The 26,791-nt window shown below is 38.6% G+C and overlaps 1 long non-coding RNA gene across 1 annotated transcript in view; it reads left to right on the top strand.

Moving 5' to 3' along the window:
* LOC143693697 (uncharacterized) overlaps positions 1 to 16,810 on the top strand; it is a 230,250-nt gene extending 213,440 nt beyond the window's left edge. The window contains exons 5-6 of the long non-coding RNA XR_013181634.1: positions 639 to 723; positions 16,552 to 16,810. This is a non-coding gene — a long non-coding RNA (uncharacterized LOC143693697). The remainder of the gene's footprint in view (positions 1 to 638; positions 724 to 16,551) is intronic.
* The last annotated feature ends 9,981 nt before the right edge of the window (positions 16,811 to 26,791 follow it).

Here is a 26,791-nt window from a genome sequence, read left to right as displayed (position 1 = left end):
TATAAGGTTTCAGAGAATTTCACTCAGTTTAGAAGAATGTGACCAATGTCTGGGATGAAAAGTTTATATTTTCAGCATCACAAGTCATTTCCACTAATCTTACCATCACAGGTGGGTGTTTCTGGAAAGGGTGCTAAAGCACCTAACACTCAGCATTTAAGACACTGAAATACAATTAGTGAAAGCAGTGCTGTGAAAACATGAGGTGTGCCATGTGACAAACTATTTGCTGCCTGCTAGGTTTAGCTCCATGTTCAAAAGTAGAGAAGTGATTTAGCCAATAGTGATGCAGTTGTCTGTGTTTATCTGCTTATTTCTTCCTGGAAAATGTTGGTATGGCTCATAGCTCTGCCTCATTGCTGTATCTTTGACTACTACTTCTCATATGGGAAGCTGCACACAGATAATTCGGGTGATTTTATGAATAAAGGGATTTTTCTGAGCTTGCTGCATTTTGCTCATGCATTCTCCCAAAGCTGTGTGTCTCTGCTGATAGATGAGTGCATCTGCAAGTTTCAAGATGTGTGGTTTCTGTGGGTGGAGTGGGATGAGTGTGGTGGGTTGAAAGAAGAGAAGAAGAAACGGTCTCCAGCATCAATAAAGTTTCTGGTGCTTCATGAATATCTGTTCTCTTGAAGGTTCTGCTTTTTAAACACTGACCTCAGGAGAAGCTCTGCAGCATCAGGAGGTTATTACGGGACTGGACACCTTGAGTCCCTTGGGGTAAATTGCTACAGTGTCTCAGTTATCAGTTAAGTTCTTGTGTTCTGGTGAAAACAGTGGAGCTTGTTCTCACTGGTGTAGTATCTGAGCCATCAAGTTTAATGAATCATTACAAATAGTTTAATCTGCACTTGCAGGTGCTATTAAAATGGGTTGTTTGGTGGTTTTGTATTTTTTTTCCAAGAGAAGTTTCTTACCTAGGAAGAACAGTCTTTCTCAGGCACAATGGTTTTAAATATGGAATAGTGGGATAGGTTTTGCTCATTAGAAAGCCTGATGCTGAATTCAGTATTCCCTTCTGCTAAACTTACCTCCTCCAGGATTTCAGACTCTAAGTTGCAGAGGATAAAACATAAGGCCCTGGTTAATTGCAAATAAATAGTGCCAGAAAAACATACAGATGGTACCTGAAGTTCATTTCTGAAGACTATCCAGTAAACTATATATAATGCACATGAAAAGTATGTAGAATAAGGAGGAGAATAATTTTTTTTGTGTTTTCTTACATTTGTAAAACAACAAAACAGCAAAAAAAAAGAAATAATAAATGAATACCCTCTGTTAGTGAAACTTCTTGTCTGGGAAAAGAGCAACCTGTATTTCTGTTTATTTACCTTAATCAAATTAATTAATTTAACAAGTTTGAAAAATTCAGCATTCTACAGGATACAGGTATAAATATCTGGCAAGTAAAGTGTATATATTATAAACCACATCTACTAGGCTAGTAAATATTTTGCTGCATTAGTTTGCTCATTCCCAAGCAATCAGTTGTGAACTCCAGTGTTGTAACGGGTCCACAGGGAACATTTGTGCTTTGGTTGGCACTTAGATTAAATTCATCAAATTATTTTTTTCTCTGTTCAAGGCTGACATTTCAGAATTTTTTTTGAAAAGGTTATGTGCCAACTGCCAAAGTCAATTAATTAAATGGTAAATCTGAAATTTGTAGAGGAAAACTATCATTCCCTTTTGCTGTGCGACCTTGGAAATGTGAACATTTAATCCACAAAACACATGGTTTACCAGAGAGTCCTGATCTGCTTGCACTGAAAGTAAAAAGCAAAGCTTGCTGTTATGTTTTGGGAGATTAGGGATTACCACAAGGATGGCATTTTACCCTGCATTTTTCTTCTGATTTTGATACTTGGTAGTAATGACAATATCCTTTGAAGTCTTGTTACGCTTGAGAGCTTAAAGTATTCAGCACTTAGTAGGAGGAAGCAGTGCAAATTTGTGGACTCATTTTCCATATATTTGAGAGACTGCAGATGAGGGTAGGATGTACAGTCACAGAATTTGCTGGCCAAAGAGCTCCATCTTAGATCTGTAAAGGAAATCTTAGAGGCAAAATTCAACAGTCTTGAGCAGATGGTGATCATATTCCTACACAGCAGAAGTATTACAAATCTCTTCCCAAAACCCACACCTTCCAAGGAGTGTATCTACCCTCACATTATCAGCAAAGGCAGTCTGGTTTCAAAGACTGGATTGGATCTTGCTCTTCTGGCTCCTACTCTGTATGTCTCTTTTTGTACATCTCAGTGGACTTCTCATTTCTTATTTGAAGCATTGTCATCTCAAGGTGCTTGAAAATGAGTGCAATACATTGACTATTCCTCAGGTGTTAATTCTCTGTCATTAGTTTATATTGATTTATGTTTGTTTATTTCTTCCCTGCCTGAAAACTGGTGCAGATGAGAACCTTGTATTTGGGGCCCTGTATATGCATGGACTAGAAACACAGCCCAAAACCAATGTAAAAGATAGTAAAAACAGTGAATAGGACAGATAGGTTTAGGCAGACCAGATACATGACCTAGTACTCCTCTTCCTTTACCATTTGAAATTCTTTCATTCTGTGTTTTGCTATGATTTTAAGTTTAGGATTTTTTTTTAGCCTTCTCACTCTCTCTTTTTAAATAAAATTACATGTTGTGTATTTAGGAAGATAAAAGATGCCTAAATAGATTTGCTTCCTGCACATTCAGAAATTTTTTAAAATTTGGTCCTTAATTTGACAGCTTGGCATGAGGGGGCTACAGTTTGAGGAAAGACACTGATTAGCCCTCAGTAGTAGGGAAAATGGTGGAAACTGCTAGTGCCAAAGGTGCTTCTTAAATACTGGCCTTGTGGGTGTGTAGGCACTATGCATATTAAGATACAGGAATATCATATAAGATATAGCTAATTCTTAGGATTCATAATCCTGTGCCTTCTCCTACCCCTTTGCTTTATATAGTGAATATATACCCAAAGCCTAAAGTGCAGTTCTTGGAATTGTCCTGCCTGTCCAGATATAGGCCATTTTGCAGAAAGGAAATCTGATGTTTTCCTATGGAAAATGTTCCTCCTTGTGAAAGAGACTTACAGAGATGGTGGCCCAGAGGGACCAAGTCACCTATGGATGAGCAGAAGTGGGAGTTCTTCAACTCTGCTTATCTGAAATACGATTACTGTATTTAATCTTGGGGATATTTGATGTAAAACATAAGCAAGAATGCCTTCAGGAAGAAGATAAATTAGGGATGCCAAGCTGTGGATAATGCTTGGAGTCAAAGCTATTTTTGATTCCTGGTTCTTTATACTGTAAAATTGAAGCATTTCTATCTATGTCTAGAAGGAGAATCACTGAGATGACTAGGGAAACTTTAGTCTTAACACTTGAAGAACTTCAGATGGTGCAAAGGCTAAGCAGTAGATGAGGGAAAATTTAGAATATTGAATTAAATACTATCTGAGGTATCTAAGTGTTGGATTGGGTCTAAAACTCAGTTAGTGTGTGTCTAAATTTCCTTGCTGGAGGATGGATTTGTTGATCTTTATCTCAGAGCAATGTTGTGCAGTGAAATGTGTCAAGTGATCACTTATTACAGTAATAACTGTACCATGTGTGCACTTACAGAGATAGAACTGTGTTTTAAATGTCTTGTAAAATTTGGCAGAGGACCAATCTGTGAATGCTGCTAGATGATCACTAGATTACCAAGTTTTCCTTAACCAATGATGGTTATCTGTATAGTTTCTGTGCAAAATGCCTGTATCTCCCTGTGATATGTGGATCCAGTTTGACAGGAGATAATGAAACATGAAAGAACAAAACATTGTAGTTTTTTTCCCCTAATGTCGTATCTCAGCATTGTCTCCATCAGTAGCCTTGTCCGCAGGAAGTGTAAAGTTTCCTGCTATGATTGTTTGACTGCTGCCAATTATCAGATCTGCTTTTGGCAGCCTTCCCTCCCAACCTGCTGATTAGCTAATGTGTGGTTACTAATACAATATAGGAAACTGGTGTAAATGAAGGAGCAAAAGATTTATTAATTTCATGTGCTAATTACTGTTTGTAATATAATTATCAATACTGCAAAAAGAAAGCCTGGCTTAAGAAATAGCCAGGTTTCTATGTCTTGTGAAACGAGGCACAAGAATTCTGTGCAGTAAACAGGTATATTTTCCCCTTGATACATGCACGTAACTTTCATTAGATTCATAGGTTTCAAAGGCAGAAGAGAGGTCATTAGAGCTTGGAGTCTAACAATCTGTAAAACATAGGCTAGAGGATTTCATCCAGGTACCCTTTGCCCGAGTTAATAGAAAACAGGAGCCAGATCCTGGACTGGATGTACAGCAGTTTTACTCCACTAAGCTGGAATAATGGTGATTTATACCAGCTGAGAAATTGGCAGTAGACTTAAATGACAATGGATTCTTTTTTGCATAAACCTAAATGAAAATGGTCACTTATATTTTAATAGCTGTGTTGAAAGAGCCTTGCTGGGAGTCAGTTTTTGAAAAGTATTTTAAGCTTTAGAAGAAAATGAGGGTTTTCCAAACCTTTATGGGATGATTGTGTTCCCTGTTGCAATTTAAACTTGTCCCTTCACTGAAGAAAAGACATAAATTTAGCAGGAAAAGAATTTTCTCTTTAAATTGAAACATGTGCCAAGAGTCTTATTTGTAATTAAATAATTCACTAGGATTTTAGTGGGGGAAGGAACAACAAAATAATATAATAAAAAGCTGAATATTCTCAGAGCCAAGAGAAACTTGAACTCAAATGTTTAAAGATTAAAAGTCTCAAGAGCTAAAAAGTAGTCTCTGATTTCTTTCATTAGGGTGTATATTTGGCAAAACTAGTTGTCTCATTACTCTTCTGTAGCCATTTGTATGAGTGTGTGGATGATGTTATTATATTTATAGCAGATACAGTCTTATCATTTAGGTACAGACAGAATCCTACCTGCTCAGAGCTACAGGGTTTAAGAATGCACTCAGACAATATTGACATAGACAATGCCATAACATCTTGTAATCTGCACAGAAACTGACTTTGTGCACACCAAAGATGAATAAAAGAACTTCCTTCCTAGTCCCCTAAAATGAGAGTGTTTAAAGGAAAATACAAGTGTGGGGAGAATATCCTCCAGATTCCCAATAAATTTCTGTCAGTTCTGTCTCAGGAGGAGGTGGTGGAGGCTTTTGTGTTTGGTGATACAGAAATCTGTGGCTATCACATCAACGTGTAGAATATGTAGAAAGACAACTTATTTGAGCAGCTGCTTATGTGGATGGTAAGCAGAGAGAATCTTGTCTCATAATATTCCTATTCTCATTTATAATAAATCAGCTGCTGGTTTGGCTGATGAACAGTTTGAGGTGCTTTATATCTGATGAAAAAAGCCTAAACAGAATACACATTTTAATACATTTCCCATATTTTTTCCCTTAGTGTTTTTCTCCTTCAGAGATGGACATATGTTTCAACATGTCACAGTACATTTTGATGGCACTGTCACATGGAGAATAAACCTGATAATTTACTTCACAGGTAAACATCAGAAGACATGGTCTGAACCAAATCATTCCCAGCTTTCTCTCTCTCATTGCTTTAAGTAGAATTAGAATACCCAATCTTTCCTTGAAAAGCAGGGTTTCTTTTTGTCCCTTATCCAGAAGGATTTAAGCATTCCCCATCCCTGAGGATCCTCAGGTAACTCCATAGTACCACTAAGTATTTGGAAACACCAGACTTGCCTACAAAGTTTGTAGCAACATCACACCCTTCAGCCTGTTGCACACATCTGTCTCATGAGGAACATGAAGCTGCTGAACTGACCTTCCATAATGTCTAGGCCCAAAGTTAATTCAGCACTCTGTAAGAAAACTGAGAAAAAAACCTCCACAAACTGATCGCAGCCAGGCAAGAGCAAACATCTATCAATGCTATCTTGAATACTCTCCCTTTATGAACATCAGACTGTTAGCTCATGTTAGATACTTCTGTAAAATGGATGCTCAGGGGTGAAACACTTGGAGCAGTGGCTTGTGAAGGAGAACAGCCCTTTGCAGCACTGTACAAAGTGGTAATGTACTGCAGCATGTAGAAGCCACTGCTCCTTCTCATCCTGCCTCATCATTTCTGCCCAAGGGTGTGGGTAGAGTGTGCCAGCATATTTGCACTGTGATCCAAGGAGAGACAATGAGTTCCTTGCAGAAGCCAGGCAGGAGAGGCTCTGATTGAGGTCTGGACTGCATATTGTGTAATTGCATGTTACTTGTTAAGACCCTGTGTTTATTGCTTGGTTCAGTCCTACAGCTCTCAGACCACTATACTGACTTCCAGGAAACTTAAAAAATATTGTTTCCCAAAAACTAAAGTTAGGCTGTTGTCATAGAAAAAATAGCTGTCGTTTATGGTCTTGTCAAATTAAGTTCAACTTCAGTAAACATGACATGAAATCTGTACCGGGCAGCCTCACCAGTGAATAAAAAGGCTTATTCAGCCCAGCCATATATAAATATCAGTAATATAAAATTCTGACAATTGTAAGAGATTTGCATTCACAGAAGCTTTGCACTTTCAGCCTGATGAAAGGTGATAAAACATCAGTCTGTATATAGTTCCATTTTGTCATTTGCTTGTGAAGTACTTCCTTCTCACACTAAAATTAAAATTTAAAAGACTTTCACTTTTGAGGAAAAGAGCATCATTGAAGAGAAATTCTCCCTGGCAAATTAATAGATAAGGTCTGCCATGCTAACTCAAAAAAGCAAGCAAGAGGTAAAAATTGAATCTCTTTATCACACGTGAGTAATTTTTCTAAACTGGGGAAGTAATATGGGATGGAATATATAGGACAGATTCTCTTACAGAAAGTGCTTTCAAACTTTAAAAGATCCATAACTAATATTGGGAATGGTTATAAATGACAGTCTTCTCTTTTTGATTGTGTCGCATTTATTACATTCTACCAGGACTTTATGGAGACTCTCAAGGAATTAATGTTATATTTATGATAAAGATACGGAGCTGCTTCTAAATAGCATTTTCATCATATTAACTGTTGCCTAGATAACAGGCGTATCTCCTCGAGCACCTCTATTCTGGTTTAGCACTACAGCTTGCAAATTAATACAGTCATTATAAGACAGCAAAGCTATATCACTTACCATTTCATTATTGTTCAAGTCAAAATCCATATTTTTTCAGTTTTCCCTAGGGTTACAAACTGGATAGGGAAACGTTATCATCTTGCAGAATAATCTCTCAAGACTCACTCTCTTTGGTGTTAAGAGGAGCCATTAATCATATTACAATAATTTTCATATTAATAGGTCCCGTGTAAAGACAGAGTTAATGCTCTCCTTCTACAGTCAATCCTCCAACATAGTTTTTTTATATACATATATGTGTGTATATATATATATCCATATATTTAAATCTGCTTGGAACTAGATTAGCACAAAAGATATCACGTCCTACTCAGTGTATGAATCAGGGTCAAATCAACAGCAAACCCTTAAATTTTTAATCAAAATGGCAATCTGTCATCCCTAAGAGAGTTAAATAACGTTTAAGTGAATAACATGAATATGTTTTAGTGGAAAATGCATGGGGGAACTTACTGCAGCACACAGAAAACATTCCATGGAATATCTAGAAGATAGTTTAGTCCTTACATGAGATGCTGTGATACTAGCATGCATATCCACTCTAAATTAGAAATCATCTTTAAACCTGAATTTTGTTTTCTGAGGAACCAGTACACCCTTTATTTTTTTGATCTCAGACACTGTAATTTTCTGAAAGCTTCTCAAATAATGTTGTACATTTAATAATGTAATGTTACCTAAACTCAGGGCATTTTCTGATATTTTTCCTTTTTTCCAATCTGCTGACCTGAGTAATGTGGTCTGCTCAGAAGAAGTTAAGTGTGAATTTAAGAAGCTGTCCAAGGGGTCAGGTGTTTCCCTAATTTTGAGCAGCCTGAATGTGAAACAAAGGTGGGTCATGTCTGCAGGGACTTGGGGGTGACTCCTGCTCTGCCCCTGTGCTGCCCTGGCTCGCTGGGAAGCCTCTCTGTGTGGGAGCCCGAGCACTGAGCTGGAGTTGTGGATAATGAGCCCCATGGAGAGCAGAATGGAGACTGGAGCACGAGGCTGACTTAATGTGGCAGTCTGGCTCCTGAAGCTGGTCAGCTTAGCCCAGGATGGAGCCTGCTGCCTCCTCCTCGGCGGTGTGGGAAGATGCTCCCTTGGTAAACTTCACTTGCTGTCAGCATCCGCTCTCCTTTTGCTAAGCCCTTTTACTGTAATGATGCCATCTCTCTCAATGTCCTTTATTATTCTCCTCTCTGTCATTCCCAGGGGGTCTGATTAAAATCAGTGGAAAGCTCTCTTGGATTTTACTGGCTTTCATACTCTCGCTCTGCTCCTTAATTTCCCTTTTTTTTCTGTTTTTAACTGCTTTCTGTTTAGGCTCACTTCTGCTGTGTTCTAAACACCCCTCATCTTTCCCCACGTTTGTGTTTTTGTACTTTTATTCCTATTCCTGACCTGCTCGACAACTGTTAAATTACTTAGGCAGTGAGTAAAATGCAGATTAAAAAAGTGCTTTCAGCTTTGAGCTAAAATGTGTTGACAGGTCTCACAAGAGGCCTAGAGGAGACATGGGAGAGTGGCATCATTTTGGGAGAAGAAAAGCTAGAAAAATGACTCTCATCAGATCTGAGGCCTCACCATGATTCTGTGGCAGCACTCCTGGCTGCCTTAATGAGGTCATGAATCCACTAGCAGTGTGTGGAAACAGTTTTAATTGGTGATAATTTTAACACTTGTTTAACTAAATTTAAGGCAGCTGGAATGGGGTTCTATCTGCGCTATACTGGTGTAAATCAAAAGTAATGTTATTCAAACTTATGTTCTTCTAGAATAGCAGCACTTCAACAGAAATCAGATTCTAAAGCACTCCTGAATTTCAGATATTATACTGTATTTCCATTTATAACCTGACATAATTCCCACACAGCATATGGTATTAATCTGGTGTAAACACCATGTTATGATGATACTCAAACACATACAGCTGACATGAAAATGTCTTCAAGTACAATATTTCCAAAACCAATTATGTCTATATGGTTGGTAGTTAGTTAGCTTGTGCGAAGTTTTATTTCTTATTTATACATATATGAAGGTTCACAGGATGAAGCATGTATAAAAAAGGAGATGTTTTCAAAAAAGTGGGAAAAAAATCAGTAGTCTACTTATTTTGGCCTGTTGGGCTTTTGTAAGGAAATGTCACCTGCATGAGTACAGAGGATTTTTACAATATTGGAATTTCCTTTTGTTTGCATTAGAGGGTAGATATATAGAAAAATGCAAGGAATACAATGACACAAATTGAAACTGATGATATTTTTGTTTGACAAAATGGACTCCAAAATAAGTATTTAGGGAAATTTTGCAATTCTCAGAGAATGTAATATTCTTGATGTGTGAGTGCCTCAGACATAATCTCTGTTGGTAACCAAACATTTTTCAATGTTCTCTGATGAGAGGGGAGGGAGACCAGCACTTCTTGTCCAGGCAGATGCATCTGTGAAATCCTTAAAAAAATTGCCTAAGATAGGAGTTGAGCCAATCATATTGTTGAAAGGAGATAAAGAAAAGCATGTCTTCTGAAAAGTAAATGCTTATGGATGGTAATATTTTTGTTTGAACGCTTGCCAGTAGGGCCAGATTTACAGGTAGTGTAATTTTTCTAGTGCCATCTCACCCTTTTGAGATTAAATTATTTATTAGGATGAAGTGTAGCTTTTTCACAGATTGTTTCTAGCTCCACCTGGTACCTAGAATTCCAAAATTTTTAGCCTTTCCTAGCCCCTTTTTTTCTTCCTGAGGATCCTTTATTAAATATATTCCCAAGACAAAGAAAATAAGGCAACCTCAGTATCACATTCTCGTAACAGAAAAGAACTGCAAGAAACTGCCTAACAACCAGCTCTGCACTCGTTAGCTTTAGTATAAATCTGCAATGACTTTATTTTTATTACTTCATACTGGTGCTAGAGTGAATAATAGTAGGTTAGACTGTTGATGGCATTGTAAAATGAGCATTTCCATCTCATGCCTATTGTCCAAAACAATATCTTAGGTTTAAAAGAGAGAGCTAAAAAATTTGCAGCGGGACAAGAATAAATCTGGAATAACTCCACTGAAAATTTACACCCGTGTGACCAGGAATTGAATTTAGCCCACTTTGCTGAATTCCTTTTAATGGTTTCTGCACGTTCAGGCATCCACCAGAGATTAGATGGAGGCAGCAGACGCGCCGCTATCTGCGATGCAGGCAGGACAGCCGGGGTGAAAGGGTAACGCATTATCACACTGCGCCACCTGGCCCATCCAACACAATTTGAGCAACCATAATTGTATTGATTACTTCTTGTGCTCATGACTAATGACCTCTAGCTGCAACCTTGCATTTTCTAAATCTTTTATATTCTGATTTAATAATAAGATTTGATTAAAAATTGCCATTAGCCAATGCCAATGATTAGTCAGCAAGACTCAATGCCGCCAAGTTCCAATGAGTTTCATTATTCTGGAATTAAAAAGCACAGAGAACTTCTCTGGGTTAATAATACAATGATTCTGTCTCAATCAGAAATGAAAGAAAACAGCTCTAATATACAAATGCAGCAAAATGTGTGGCTATTACTAATAGCCACATTTTACAGAGAAGTATTTGAAGAATTAAAGGGACTTTGTCACAGATGGTGGGGACAGTTTGCTTCTGCTTTTTATATTTGATTGGAAAGCCAGTGTCAGATGGTGTGTGAGGGGGCATTTTCCTAAGGAAAGACATTTCCTTTGGTGCAACAAGAATGTGGGGCTTATTCAATTTCTCCATGAGAATCCCTGCCACAACAAAACAAGGCAAAGTGTACATTGGCAAAAATTGGCTTTAGAAAATGACGAGGTTTGTCTAGGTTATTTACCTGCTGAGAATATTTTTTTATTATTTTTTTAAAAATATTACTTATTTAAAAAGATATATTGTCACATCTTTCACGGAAAACAAAATCTGCCATCTTCTTTCAAGAAGGTAAGATATTTAAATACATACTAATTTTTAGACATGTAACTAAATCCTGCTGAAGAGTGTTAGGCTAAGGAGAGACTTAAGTCTATATATAAAAGCTCTGCTGGATCCAAATTGGCTTTGGTGTTTCTGTATTTGGGGTGTGCTAAAGGAGATGCTCTGTGGGGTGAACATCTGCTATGGGATGTGATGTTCCCTCAGATCCCACTGAAGCTGATTGAGGACTGGGCGACACTGAAGTCAATGAGAGCTGAGAGCACTCAGCACCTTTCAGGTTCAGGTCTCTAAATAATAAAAGACTCTTGAGACACAGTAAAAGCATTTCCTGCCTGTCACACAGGAGCAGGAAAGCTGTCCTGTCTCACTTTCATCCTCCAGAAAACATGCCATGTCTCAAACGTGAGTCCCATAAGATTTTTAAAGTATTTGAATAAAGAAATACCTTTTTAAAATACTGTTCACATAAAATATTGTATTGGGTTTGCATGCCAAGGTTTTGGTAGAGAGGGAGGCTACAGAGGTGGCTTCTGTGAGAAGCTGCCAGAAACTTCCCCATGTCTGGCAGAGCCAATGATGGCTGTCTCCAACACAGACCCACCGCTGGCCAAGGTTGAGCCACCAGTGATGGTAGTGGAGTCTCATGGATGACATTGTCAAGAAGCGGGAGAAAACCCCACCAAACTGGGGTGCAACAGCTACTGGAGTGAGAATATGTGAGAGGAACAACTGAACATACCCCAGGGTCAGTGCAGGAGGGGGATGGGCTGCTCTAGGTGCCAGAGCTGAGTGAGACAGGCTGTGCCCCTGCAGTCTATGGAGGTTCAGGATGGAGCACAGATCCACCTGCAGCTCATGGAGAGGAAGGGGATGCCTGAAGGAGAGTGTGACCCCATGGGAAACGTACACTGGAGCAGACTCCTGCCAGGATCTGTGTCCCTGTGAAGAGAGGAGTCCATGTTGGAGCAGGTTTGCTGGAAGGACTTGGGACCCTGTGAGGTACAGTCTGGAGCAGCCTGTTCCTGCAGGAGTGCACCCCGTGAAAGGGACCCATGCTGGCTGGAGCAGTTCATCAAGAACTGTAGTCCATGGGTAAGACTCACGTGGGAGAAGTTTGTGGGGACTCTCTCTTGTGGACTGGACCTCATGCTGGAGCAGTGGAAGAGCATGAGGAGTCTGCCTGCTGAGGAGGAAGGGGCAGAAAGGACACCATGGGATGAACAGACCACAGCCCCATTCCCCCTCCCCCTACTGCTGTTGGGATGGAGGCAGAGAAATCAGGAGAGAAGCTGATCCTTGGAAAAAGGGAGGGTTGGGGGAAAGGTGTTATAAGATATGGGTTTATTTCTCCATGGTTTGATTTGTAATAAATTAAACCAATTTCCCCAAGTGCAGTCTGTTTTGCCAATGAAGGTCACTGGTGAGTGATCTCTCCCCACACTTATCTTGACCCATGAGCCTTTCATTATACTTTCTCTCCTTTGCCCAGCTGAGGAGAGCAATGATAAAGCAGCTTTGATGGGCACCTGGTGCCCAGCCAAGGTCAACCCACCACAAATCTTTTATCACCTTCAGGAAAATAATTTTAAAATATTCTTTAATAAAGTTTGCTACTGGCAACTGTTGTTTTCCTGGCTTATTATAAGTGCCTTTAAAATGTTTCCATTAATTAAGGCTGCTTTTATGGACTACATCCATTTAGTAAAATTGCAGAAAGAAGTGCTGCCGACACATCTGCCATTGACTTCTGTTTGCCTGAGCATTTTATACCCCCGTGAATAGCACAGTGGGGAGAGAAAGCCTGTGAAGGAGAATGATAGAAAGTGGTGAATTCTGTCCAGCAAAACATGGAGGTCAGGAGAGACAGCTGATTACATACTCGTGTTTTCCAGAATTTCATGAGGAGAGTGGAAAGTTGTTTAAACTCTGGTTACAACAGAATAGCGCTCTTAAAATGTACTCTCTTAAAATATACATTAAATACTCAGAAAATAAAAATGCATAAAATGTCAGTTTGAATGTATGAGATTGTGTTTTGTGGGATCAGGCAGGAAGGAGGTTGATCTGATCATCTCTGTATTAACTTACCGAGGTTTTTATACACCCTCAGCTGACAGCATTACTAGCCAGATTATAATTATAATTACCTTGGCTTCATCTCAGTGTTTATCTGCCATGACACCCACCCAGCCACCTGCCTGCTATTAATTCATTCAACACTAACTTAATCTTTTTTTCCTTTTATCTTGTTTTTTCCTGTTATCCTTACTTTAAAAAATGTGTCCGTTATTAGAAACAAACGAACACAATATTTGTTTGTCCATGACATCACTTATTCCTTTGTTTAAAAAAAGAGAAAAAAACAATCCAGAATCCTTCAGATTATAAAAATAACCTGTTTGTATTTTATAGTGAAAATTGGAAAGATCTGGCATTTGACTCAAAAACTCAGAACAGCTGATAATCTTCTTTAAATTGAATCTTTTTTTCATCCATAATACTGCCAGATATTCAAATAAGAGGAAATTCATGACAAAGGGCAATAAGCACGATACACAGTTGGCTTGTAGGATTCCACTGTGGGTGCAGTTCTGTATGAGTGTTGGATATTTGTTGCTGTTGTTGCTCCTGAGGTGTAGAAGTTTTTTATTTGTTCTGACAGAAAATTGAATGTCCGACTGTCCTGTAAAATGATGCTTAAAAAAAAAGAGAAAAACTGTAAAGCTGGAAAGAACAGCCATGTCCACAGTGCTTAAAGCCTTGGAAAGATTTAACACTACATTCTGCTATGCTATTTATGGGACAGAAAGCATTTCTCCTCAGTACACCAGGAACTGTGAACTGGTGCTGTTGTGTGGATGTTCTTTTGGATGTTTGGTGAGGGGTAGATTGAAGACACACTGTAATGTGTCAGAGGAAGCTAATTATAATAATGGCTTGGGGTCAGGTAAATGCTTCACTATTTATCTGACCCAACCACTGTTTATTATACTCCTTGTGTCAACACATTTTTACAGAGTGAAAATTAGCAACTAATTAATTTAATTTCAGGAGTTAATGCCACTGTAAAGAAAAAAAAGCAAGGTTTATATTGAATAGCGATGTTTCTAGAAGAGACCATTGTAAACATTGAAGTGAAGGGTCTTTAAAAGCAGCTTTGAACTGTATAATGTAAAGGTCCGATTCTGTGATCATTCATCAAGCATCAGTTCATCAAACTGTGCTTAAGTATCTGGTCAAGTCTTGTTCAAATCAAAAGCACCTGTTTAAATGCTTTCTGCACTGAGGTCTTAGACCCTACTCAAGCAACATTTCTGACTTTGCTGAGCCTGCTTCCCTGGGGAAATGTGTCAGGGTGAAGGCCTAATTGCCTGTATTCCTCTCTCATTTGTTGATGCCCCTTTTTCCAGTGGCATTTCTGCTCTCTGTCAGTTAAAAGTTTGGCAATGTCAGAATTGAAGACACTACTCAGAGCTCTCTGCAGGTTTTGGGGGCACAGTTCAAGCAAGCAAGTGAAGGAAGGGAATTTTCTGAGGGTGTTTAATATTGCTTATTATATTTTTCAGCTTTCCAAATTAGGCAAGCTGCTCTTTAGCATTGGTTCCTGATGTCTTTCGACCAACACATTCTTCCCTTAGCATAACCCGCAAAGGCACAGTAACACCTTGAGTATATGGAGACAAGAATTCTTTGAATTTTACAGTCATTTTAATGTGAAGACTTTAAGTGCTTTTGGACCCACTGGAGCTGGAGATTTTCCCATCTTTCCTTCTTTCTATCTTTTTTTTCTCATATTGCCTTTCCCATCTTTCCTCTCCTCTATCCTTGTGTTCTTAGATGAGGTCAGTACTGGAGAAGCTTAGGCACACTTTGCCCAGGTTCTGGATGATTTATTTGCTTTCACTCCAAGCTGTGTGGGACAATGAAATCTCCTCTTCCCCTGAAGGCGATAATCCAGAGTGTCCCAGCTGGATCCCCATACTTAGTGAGTGAAGGTCCAGGGCTCCAAAGAACACTGCAGGCTGCAGCTGCTGAGCAGTTTTCCACAATTGAAGTAGCCAGCCTCAGGAGATGCAAAAAATCTGTGGCAGAGCTTAGAAAACAACCCAGATGTCTTAGCTGTTCTTCCTAGACATTCAACAGCCTTCACTCTCAATGTGCAATCAATGATTGCTGTGATTTTTATATTTCCTTTTAAAATGCTGGGCCACCGCATGCAAGAATAGATCCTTTTAGACTTACTTTTTCTAATGATAAATTCAGGAAATATTTTAATAGTTGTAATTATCAGAACACAGCTATCAGTCTAAACTTTTATTTAGCCCTGTGCTGATTTGGCACTGTGGCTGGCCTGGCTCTGTCTTCAAAGTCATCTTTTGTGTCAGATAGCAACTGCTACAAGGGAAGTATGTGCAGCTACAGCTTTCACCAAGGCATTGACAGCTCTGAGGTTGGGGACCAAGAGGGCAATGCATAGGTCTTATGATCTTCCTCATCTTGTTGGAAAAGGTCACAGAAGTCATCAGATTGACTGCAGAACATTCCCTTTGAGCAATGCACCTTTTGTACTGCAGAGATACTGCTATTTTTGAAGCCGTGGTCCATGTGGAACATAAATCTTTCTTTAGCATGTATATCAATGCATCACAAATGCCCTCAAGGGACAGGGAGAGGCTTCCTGTTCAGTGCAGTATTTCAACAAAATGTTCTAAATTAGAGTAACATAAAATAGGCAAGAAAATCCATTGATTGATTTTGTTCCTTCTTTTCAAAAGTAAGTCAAGGAGGAGGCATAGAGATCTTTGTCTGTGGTCAGCAAATGTACTTTTTTCTTATAAAGAGGTAATAATAAGAAAAAGTTTGATATAACGGAAACCTTTGGATTCTTTCTACGTTACAAAGATCATCAGATAAAACTGGGTTGGGGAAGATGGTGCTGTAGGGACAGCACAGAATACCATGGACCATGTGTTTTAGAGGAGGGCCTTGGATGTGTCCCATGTCCTCTGCTTTTACTCCATGAGCCTTGTACAAAATCTGTATTGTAAAAAAATCACTCTGTGGAAAGTATGAAGGATTTGATGAAGTATATAATACCCTTGTTCAAGAAGTTTCTGCAAAAGGGTTACCTACCTAATAGACAAATGTTCTATTATATACTTTATAGGGATAGAAAATGGCCCTTCATTTCACATATGGGTGGGAGTAACAAGTGCAAAAGCTGCTAAAAATGTGCAGTCAGATGTGTCCAAGAGTATTTTCTTCTGCATTGTCAGAAAACGGTGAAATATTGGTTTTTGAATCACAAATATTTTCCTGTTGACCTGTGCCCTTTGGAAACACTTGATGAATAGATCAACCCTCATCCTCCATGGGTATTTGCTGTCTCTCACTGTAGGTTTGCTAGCAAATGTCCCTGCCACAAACAGGTTTTTTGTCTTCAGATGCTGGCCCTGACCCCTGGCTGATGCACAAATCCCAGTCCTGCTGATCACCTGCACTGCACCTGGAGGAGAGGAGTGAGCTTCCTGGAGGCCTGATCCTGCAATGACATCACATCACAATCAAGAATGACGATCAAAAATGACTGTTTAGTTCAGTCTCTTCATCACTGAATGAGCACCATGAAGACTCAATAAGGCTGAGCTTTGTTACTAGGCTTGTTTGATCATCAATATGTGAATACTCAGAGGTGTGAATAAACCCAATATGGGAAGAAAAAGCCTCACCAAACAAATTATATTTAATGCCTAAAACATGCTTGCTGTTTTTTAGATACAACATTATGAACTTTCTTAACAGGATTTAAAATCCATTTAACATTTGACGCCTATTTACATAGAAATCAGAATAAAAGCCCTCAAACTTTTTCTGATTTCTGTGACTTTTCTACAGGCTCTAAATTTTTTTATCAGTCAATGTTTCATTAATAATATAATTTTTGCTGCTACTTTTTTTGTATTGTGAGCTTCTGAAAAGCATGGACTTTTTTTGTCATGGTGTTGGAAGACATATGAGATGCACAGTTGAGTATGAACCTTCAGGCCTGACTGAATGGAAGAAATAATAGTAAATGATTTTTAGCCATTGTTTTACGCTGTGGGAAAATGTGCAAGAAAAAAAATCATGCTAAACTGACGTGTTAAAGCACTGGAAATTGACCAGACAAAGTTCTCAAAATCAAGATAAGCCAAGGCTGTTGCTGGTTACTTCTTAATTAACTAACTGAAGCATACACAGCCAATAAAATCTAACTTTTGCAAGGCAAATAACCCTGGACTTTTATGGATGTCAATAAAATGAATGTTGTCTGGAAGATATTCATTAACCAAGGGAAGATGTCTGTAGAGGCTATGGTCCAGAAAGTTGGTGGATTTAATGACACAGGCACAGAAGATTGTATAATAAAGTGAGTGGAGCCAGTAAAAGAAAAGAAGTAGCATCACTTCAGCATGAATATGTTTCATTAAACCAGCAGTAAATTGCGTAGACTTTTTTTGTTTCTGGTCTACATTAGCCAGGGTCTGTCTAATGTTAGTGGGTCTACGCATTCATTTTCAGAACAGTAAGGCTGGTTTACTGTTCCTCACAAGCTGAGGAGTAGATGACTAGAATATAGTTGGATGTCTCCTGTGCATGCAGGAAGGTGAAGAAAAGCATTTGTGAAACAGCAAAATCTCAAGTATGCCCAATACCCCTTTTCTCCTGTTTGTGATTACATGGTTAAACAAGAAAAATAGAAATGCTTAACTTTTCAGATGTGGTTTTTTCCTACCCTGACAGTGCTCTCTGTGCAATTTGGAAACATCCTCATACTGTGACAGGTTTAGAGGAGGAAGGAAGGAAGGAAGGAAGGAAGGAAGGAAGGAAGGAAGGAAGGAAGGAAGGAAGGAAGGAAGGAAGGAAGGAAGGAAGGAAGGAAGGAAGGAAGGAAGGAAGGAAGGAAGGAAGGAAGGAAGGAATTTCTGGACAATGGAGAATAAGGATCAGGATAAGGAGAAAAATGACAGTATGGTCAAGAGCAACCTCTTGTATGTACATACACTCTGGTGTCAGTTCAGAGCCACCTGTGCTCCTGCTCTTTGTCAAACTGTGAGGGGGCTGGTGACCTCCCTATTACTGGCTGCCTTTTAGAAACCCCCATGGTGTCCTGAAGCAATGTGATGACTAAAGCTATTTCCTCAGGGTGTAACTGCTTTCTGATTTGATAGCTCTTCAAATGACACATTATGTCCATGTGATTCAATATGTTCCAGTGGCTATGTGGCTATTGTGCCAGAATAGTGGTTATATCTGGCTCTTTTTGCTTATTCTTGCCCAAAGACCTCTTTGTTCTTTGCGGAGTGCAACATTTTAACTTCTTTTCCAGTTTCTTTGTAAGGTAAGCCAGTAGCAGAGCCAGGATGAGAACCAACATCTCATGAATTTCATCACCACCACCTTCAGTGTCTCTTATTGCTTCCCAGTTGTTGGCTGAGGTGCTGGTCCATGTTTCCTTGTATGGACCAAGTAATTTTTTAGATCAAAAACTGTCTGGATCCTGGAGTCTTCAGTTCTTAGTTACCTGGTGCCTCATGTGTAATGAAAAAAAGATAGTTTGGCATACCATTGTGTAACCAACCAATTTGTCTCCAAATAAAATAAAAAAAGGCTGGAAAAAGCCCAAGAAGATCAAGTAAATTTAAAATATAGATTAATGATCACCAATAGATGTGATATGCTTAGTGTTTGGGCTTACATCTCTGAATCTTTAGATAAAAAGATCCCACAATAAATATGCACATGAAAGGCATATAGGTACTGGGATAGTAGAGAAAAAAAAGAAAATTAATTAATTTTCTAATTAACTAATTAATTTATTCTATTTTTTTATGCCTTCCCAATCTATTTTACCTTCTCTGGTAAATGGACAAGATCTGGCAGAATTTGGGGACTATGAGGAAACTAAAAGTACATTCTGCATTGGATGAGAAAAGGCTTGTATGATTTTCAGCTGAAATGTGCAGAGGATTTTCAGCTGAAATGTGCTATGGAACAGTTAAATGAATGTTAAAATGTTTCCCTGGTTCTTATCGGGGAAATTTTGTGTCTAGGCTGTCAAACAATCATTTAAAATCATGCGTTATCCTTTTGATGGCAAAGTGGGAACTAGTTCAGCTTAAGCTTTGCATCACAGGATCAGTAAAGTTATGCATCCAAAAAATGAGAAAACAGTAACACTTCAGCACTGAAAAACTGCTTGGCTATTTCTTTTTTACAACTCCACAGCTGTTCTACTACCTGTAATTGGAGTGCCAAGATGAATACTTGTTTTAATCGAGGTGGGTAAACATTGACGGCAATTGTATAATATTCTGAAAGAGCAGAGAGAACGTTCTAGTGACTATAGTAGGTCAGATTTAGGATCTGCTAATGAAATTGTACTGTGCACATGAGTAACTGCTCTTTTGGTGTGACTCAGTTGCTAGTTGTTTAGCTCTGATAACCCTAATATTTATAGTTTCAAAGCCTTTCTCGAATCTCTTATTTTTACACTGGCACATACAAAACTTCTTGAATAAATCTAGTCTGCAGGCATGAGATGCTTTTCAGACTGTCTACAGTGGTGTCCAGTTTGGTGGCTGTGGCTGCTGTTACCCCACAAGTGAAAGGAGACTCAGGGTATGACAGCAGTAAGCAATGATGCCTCACCAAACCCCTTAAAGGTAGATGCTCTAGATGCTCTGGCCTTTGAAATTCTGCTACAGGCTACCTGAATATGGTCACATATCCTTCCTTGATACAAATGGAAATGAGCATACATCATAACTGTGGTTTTGGAACTGTCATATTTGAAAGAATTTATTGAAAATACCTTAAAAATATGACTAACTATATTTTGACATGAAGAACTAAAACCACAGAGACCTCTTGTTCAGTTTTCTCCAATCATTTGTCCAAGCCACTGATTCAAGCAGAAAAGATTATCCCTCGCTCTTCTCAGCCACTAAGGAATTAATATTATTTTTTAGTTAATAGCTGAAGCACCAGTGCAAATGTGAGTTGTGTCCCTGAATCTATTAGGATATAAATACCTATCCTTTCTCTCTCCTAGGAGTCACTCTATTTTAAAAGAGGCAATGATAAATTTAACATCCAAGCTGTCATGAGTGGAAGACTAAACACAGATGAAGAAAAGTCTTCCAGTTCTGCTTTCTTATAGTTAAATTTTCCGATATTTTTTTGTGATGAAGCTGAGAAGGAAAGAATTGCACCTCTACCATTGGAATAGAAGCCACGCTCAGAGCAAGTCACAAATCACTGATATGTGCTAGGTACACAAACAGCTCTATTTCTTCTTGGTTTAGCCTCTTCTTTTTTAGCTGGAGGCAAAAAAGCAGTCATAGAATACATGCAGAAAATTAAAAGAGCTTCCAAATGAATTCTTGGTCAGATAAATGGAGTATCACATAGCCCAAATTTGTGTGAAAGATCCCACGAATGGTCACAGGTGAGGATTCCAGTGGTATATCTTCAGCATTTTGAGGCTACTTTGCCTTTTTTGAAAGGTGAGATATTTTGGGTGATAATGTTATTTCTTATTTAAACAAAAAAGTCCTATTCTGCGCTTTCAAATCTTTGCTTCTTAGTGAAACTCTTAAATGCATATTGATTCTCTTGCTTTTCTCAGAGACTAAAGTGTTCTTGTTCCCTGAACGTGAAACAATTGTTTAGTAACTGTGATGGTCTCAGGAATACAAACTGAAATGGGTATTTAAAGACAGGTATGTACATTAGATCAGTGGTTTTTTTAGGCCATAACTGGAACTTCTGGCTGTTGCAGCTGTGCACCCCAGTTCGGGATGTATCTGGATTCTTTGGGTGCTGCCATGATTTCAGTGCGGTACAGAGACAGAAGAGCTCTTCATATTAACCACTTATTTTAAAACAAAGAGCTCTGCAAGCTCTTCAGGGCTTTCCTGCCAATTGGCATTGCCTTTTTCTTTTCCTATGCCTTTTCTAAAGCACAGATCATCTCCTCAGACCCCAGTGCTGACACCACTGAATTTTGGTGGTATACATGGCTGCTTTTTTATTCCTTATTACAGAACATGTAAGCATTATCTCTGTTGTTTTCCAAACTGCTTTAAGAATTACTGAAAGCATTGTGAGAATTCAGCCTTAATTTTTGATCCAGGACTGATGACAGTTATATCTGTACAATTTTATACAAGAATCTCAGATCACTATTACATTTCACATTGACCACCATGTGTCTCTTCAGTGATCCACATTTAGTTTGTTTAAGGTACCTACCCATAACTAATAAATATCACTAACCTGTCAGTCCTTTGAAGTTTTGTCTGCATAACTCGTCAATTAGTTTTTTGATAAAAAAAAAATTGAAATGCTTTACATTAGAAAAAAAATCAATAAAATAAAAACTTTTAACCTTTTCAGATTATGTAGCCATCACCTATTAGCAAATATCCTTCAAAACCTGAAGAACTATGCTTTAGTTATCAACACACATTTAAAAACAATTGGGACTGAAATGTCCTCCTTAGTTGATACCTTTAGGGACACATCTGCAGCTTGACCTCACCATGTCTTTTTCTATATTGAGTTAGTTTTGATGTTTTAATAGGCACGATATTAAAACTTCACACTGTGGCATAATATTTGGCTTTCAATTTCATACACATAGGCAACACAAGGGACTGTTAGTTATCTTCCATGTGTAAGAACAAGTGCAGCATAAGATAAAGCTGGAAGCAAAAGGCTTAGGTAGTAAAACATGTTTTCTCCCTTCTGTTTTTATCCTGATGAAGTTACAGGAAAAATACACAAGTTGTTTGTTTGTTAGGTTTCCAAGCTGCCAATATGTACAGTAGAGAAAAAAATAAATAAATCAAATTTCTGACAGGTGCAGAAAGAGAGACTCTGAGGCAAACTTTGACTCCCCAGGGTATTTAAAAAATTTTCCTCTTGCCAGACTCAAAATAAAATTCAGTCTCTATGTCCAAGAAAATAAATAGTTCTTTTGACTTGCTGGATATCAGGGCTTATCTTGGAGGTTTTATGAGATTCATGTAGATGAAATTCAGGAGTTTTTTTATTTTTACCATAGATTCTGTATTGAAACAGTACAATTGTAGGAGAAAGGTAACACCACATTTTTAATGTATGACATCTGATTTAGACGAGCTGTTCTAGTGATGCCTGAGGAAGCAAACTTGAGCAAGAATGTTTCACTTCTTCTTTCATCCCCTGTTGTCTTGGTTGGTGCTGTTTCCTATCTTCCAGTCTCTTCCCAAATAACCTTTTCTTCCAAATAACTGCCAGAAAAATTTCCAGTCCAAACAAAACTGCCTAAATATGTGATTTGTGTGAATATCTGGGGGATGTGACGGAGCAATGGAGATGAGGTGAATCTGATTGTCACCTGCACTACCATGATGGATGTCTTGGCCATCTATTGCCCAGCTGTACCCATAGGAGTAACCCCAGTTTTGGTGACAGTAAGTTGTGTTTATGTGTCCCTTTTTGGTAGTTTGTGCTGGGAAGGGATGTGCTGCTGACTTGCAGTGGTAGTAGGATCTCCACTGCAGTTTGGTGGAGCCCACTCAGCTCCAGTTGTCTGACCCTGTACATGCAGCACGGCTCAGGAACCTTCCAGATGGCTACCCCAATCCTTTTTGCCTCAACTAATATCCTAGTAAGGCCATAATTGTACTCACTCTGTTTTAAAACTCAGTTTTGAGGAGGTATTGCTGGTTCTATCTCAAAGTCTCATAAATTAAATTGAAATCAGTCACATTTATGACTGGTTGTTAAAAAGCTGTAAGTGTTATGAATTTATGACACTGTGCTCATGTTCAGCTGTTCACTGCTTCTGCTTCTAGGTCTTTTAGTCCTATGTGGGATAAAATTTATATTTGTGGGTGAGATCATTATAAATCTTTTATGTACCACAAGTGCAATTTTAAATGTTTGCAGGCATGGAGAAATGTGCCCATGAGATATCAACTATATTTCATGGGTTATTGCTTCATAGAGCTGACAAAAAAGAGCTTTGCAACTAGTATACACTCACACACCTTCTTAAGTTTACATATTTGACCTTTAAAAGCTGGTAGGCAGCATGAAATGTGCAACTTAGGAAATAAAATGCTACCTGGTTCATATTTTACTTGGATGCCAATTTGCCATGTTAATTGTCTTTCTTTAGCAAAAAAAAAACCTTTCTCAGAACACTTGCCCAAGCCTCCATCAAGGCTTCTTGCTGATTCCAGTGACAATTGATCAACTTTCTCAGGAGTAAGTGTAGCTTGTGTACACCTCTGCATAAATCAGTGATGAAACAGCGGCCAGCAATGATGAATGCAGGGCTCACACTTGATGCAAGCCTATTGCTGAGAGCTGTAGCCTTCAATCTGAGCTTCCCACCACAGTTCTTATAAAATATGTATTCAAAGGCACAGAGTTTTCAGAAAAAGATGTTTTTGGGGTGGAAAGATGGATGGGATGGATGTGTGTCCTGTTAATAGATGACGCACTGAGCTAGGTTTTCACTGTGGCATTAATTTAGAAGAGCACTTGGGAAAAATATGCTTTAATAGAAAGCACAGTGTATTGGGAACTGGGAAGCCTGGGGTTTCCTAACTTTGTAGCAGGACTTCCAGAAAAAAATAACTTCACTTCTCTGGGGCTTACCTAGAGAATTACCTGGTATCTATTCACCAGGGGAAAGAGGTTGGAGGGGCTTTCTCTCCTTCTTGCCCCATTGACAATTACCCATAGCATACTCTGGCAGGTGTGAGCACTTTTCTGCTTCTTGGTCTGAATCCCAGCCTGCCACCATTGTCCATACTGAGCAAAGCTGGGGAAAGCCATCCTGTAACAGGCATCTCCTCAGTGCTGGGGACACACCTCTGAGGCATAATTCAGTGTGAGCATCTACAGAATGTATCTACATTGGCTTCATCCTATTACTCACCTCACTTTCTCATTCTGGACAAAAAAGTGGCTTGAGACGGAGACTGTCCCTCCCTGTATGTTGCTGCTTTAGATACCCATTTAAATATAAAAAGTGAAGATAATTTTCCAAGGTTTTGTGATATGATTATGATGAATTGGGAATGATAAAGTGTCAGCTAACTCTAGGGAATATTTTTTCATGCTTTACCTATGAATTTCCTTTATATTTTATTGCATATTTGGTAATTCCCTTACTGATTTCCTTTTTTTTAACAATCTATGTAATCTCTTTAGCTTTCATGATCATTTTACCTCAGGCTTTGTATGTTGTATTAGAGAGATTAAGAAACACACATACCATTGTCTCTGTCCCCTGATTTGGGGAAATGAATTTTGATGAAGACATGTCAAGAGGGCAGTGAGATTGTAAACTCCATCAATATTAGCACAAATGTGCTTGTAAATGTTTCAATGCATATGTGCATCCTTTGAACATATTAACAGCACAACATAACTACTGAATATTCAGGAAGTAGAAAGGAATTGCGTCCATGGTTTCTATTTTAACAAATAGGCACAACCTTTTTTAATGCAACATTCATCCAACTTCATAGTATGCATCAAAATACATTTGGATTGTTTATGATTGATGTGGTCATCCTCTTATGGTTCCTGTGGGTTAGATAGAAATAGAAATGTAGGGCAGGAGTCTCCATTATGGTGCAGCTGCTTTTCTCTGCACTGTCAGCATAAACTCACACGAAAGCTGGAGGATCTGGCTCAGCACAAATGTAATTCTGAGATGATGAGCTGCTGTGGGGCACCTACAATTCTCTTCCTTAGTGTTGTTGAGATAACCAAAGGGGTGGTTGTCCAAAGGGACAAGGCAATGGGGGAGGCAGTGTTGTGTTTCATTCACACTCGTTCATGTTGTTGCCTATTGGGAGTGATTTTGGTTTACCGTGTGTTGTGGCCAAGCATAACTGGAGCAGCTTTTGAGCATTTCTGATAGAATGGAAAGCAAATGGCCCTTTTACACTGCAGCACCAAGTTAAGCAACAGTCAGATGTAGCCAGCCTATAGGTGAGGTTAAGATGCTTTGAGGCCATAGTTCCATATTCTAAAAAGCAGGTAGGTTTCTGAGGGCTCATATTACTTTCCAGTAATACCCAGTATTGCTTTCCAATAGGGTTCATGACTGCAGGCACACATTTCTGAAAAATACAAATAAAGTTATACCTGATTTCTGGAAGTGACCTAGGAGCTTGATCCCACCCCTTTTTAGTGAAGCTTAGGCTCTTATTTTCTTGCTTTTCAAAGCAGGGTTTATCTGTAGAACTTGGACTGCTAATGAGCTTAGGAGGTTCTGAAACTGTTGACCTCCAAACTGAAAAATGTTTGTATCTTTCTGTAGCTGTGATACATGCTGTCGGTAAATGTCCAGATCCCAGGATCTGTACAATTTGTGTTTTGTAGCTAGATGTATTAGATAAAAATTAAATAGTAGATCTATTTCTGAAGTTAAGGAAGAATGGAGAAAAGAAATAATGTTGCTTCAGTGGAAGAAATCTGTGTGATATTATTGGATGTACCTTTCACTAATGTAAATGTGTCTAAGGGAAATGGATATTGAAGAGTTTTTTGTGCTCCATGACTTTGAATATTTTGCATTAATTAGTTTTGTCTCTTCATAGTTCTTGTCCTCAGTAGAACCTGAATCCTTAACTAAAAAGTAATTAGGCTTTTAATGTGACTGTAAAGATTTAAACAAACACACATGCAACCACTGCTTTCCTTAATCAGAGCAACTCCTTTTTTCCCTCCTATTTTATTTAGTCTTTTAATCCTTCTAACATTCTCTAAGACAAGCTAACTACTGTCTCTGTGTACCTGAGGGATTGTGCAGTGCAGACAGAGTTTTCTGCAGCTTTCTTTCACTTCTGAAAAAAATCACAATCCACTTAATCTGACAAGTGAAACCTTTGATTACATGTTACCTACACAATACTGCTTCTTTTCATGTTAAGGAAGGGAAGGAAATAAATGCAGAAATGTGTCTGCTAAATTTCCAAGTTAGCAATCTGTTGAAGGAAACAGTGATCCTGGCAGGTGCAAGTGCTGGACTCTCGGGCTTAGGGAGTCTCATGAGCCTTTCAGAGGTTTTTCACCTCACTGATCCAAAATAAACTTCAGTACTTAGGAAAAATCAAAGCAGGCAAAATGTTTAATGTAGCACAATCTGGTACAGAGCAAAGAACAGGAAGAGAGAAAGACCATAATTTAACAATTTGTGCAATGATCATCATGGACATGAATCCCCATACTGTTCCTTTCCTTTACCTGAGGGATAATTGCAGGTTTTGGTTCTTGACTAGATCTTGAGGTTTGTACTACTGCATATCTCTCATTGTTAAAAAAAAAAATACACTGCAAATGGAGAGATATGCATACAGCTACATACATACACATGAGGTGCAGCCTATCTGAAAAATTACTCTGTGCACATCTCTTGTCTTCAGGTGCTAGCAGAATCCCTGCTTGGAACTTTATCTAACAGTGGATTAAAAAGGAAAGAAAAAACCCAACTCAACACTGTTGCACTGTTTACCTTTAAAGTACAATTACTTAGGCTGTACAATTTTCAGATCAGCATCTTCTGCCTAAAAAGTGTCCTTTCACCACAGTCTCAGCCATCAGGTTTCAGCCATGGTACCACAGAGACAT

Source organism: Agelaius phoeniceus, chromosome 3 (genome assembly GCF_051311805.1).
Source record: "Agelaius phoeniceus isolate bAgePho1 chromosome 3, bAgePho1.hap1, whole genome shotgun sequence".
In the NCBI taxonomy this organism is placed as follows: Eukaryota; Metazoa; Chordata; class Aves; order Passeriformes; family Icteridae; genus Agelaius; species Agelaius phoeniceus.
This window is presented reverse-complemented; position numbering and strand designations above follow the sequence as displayed.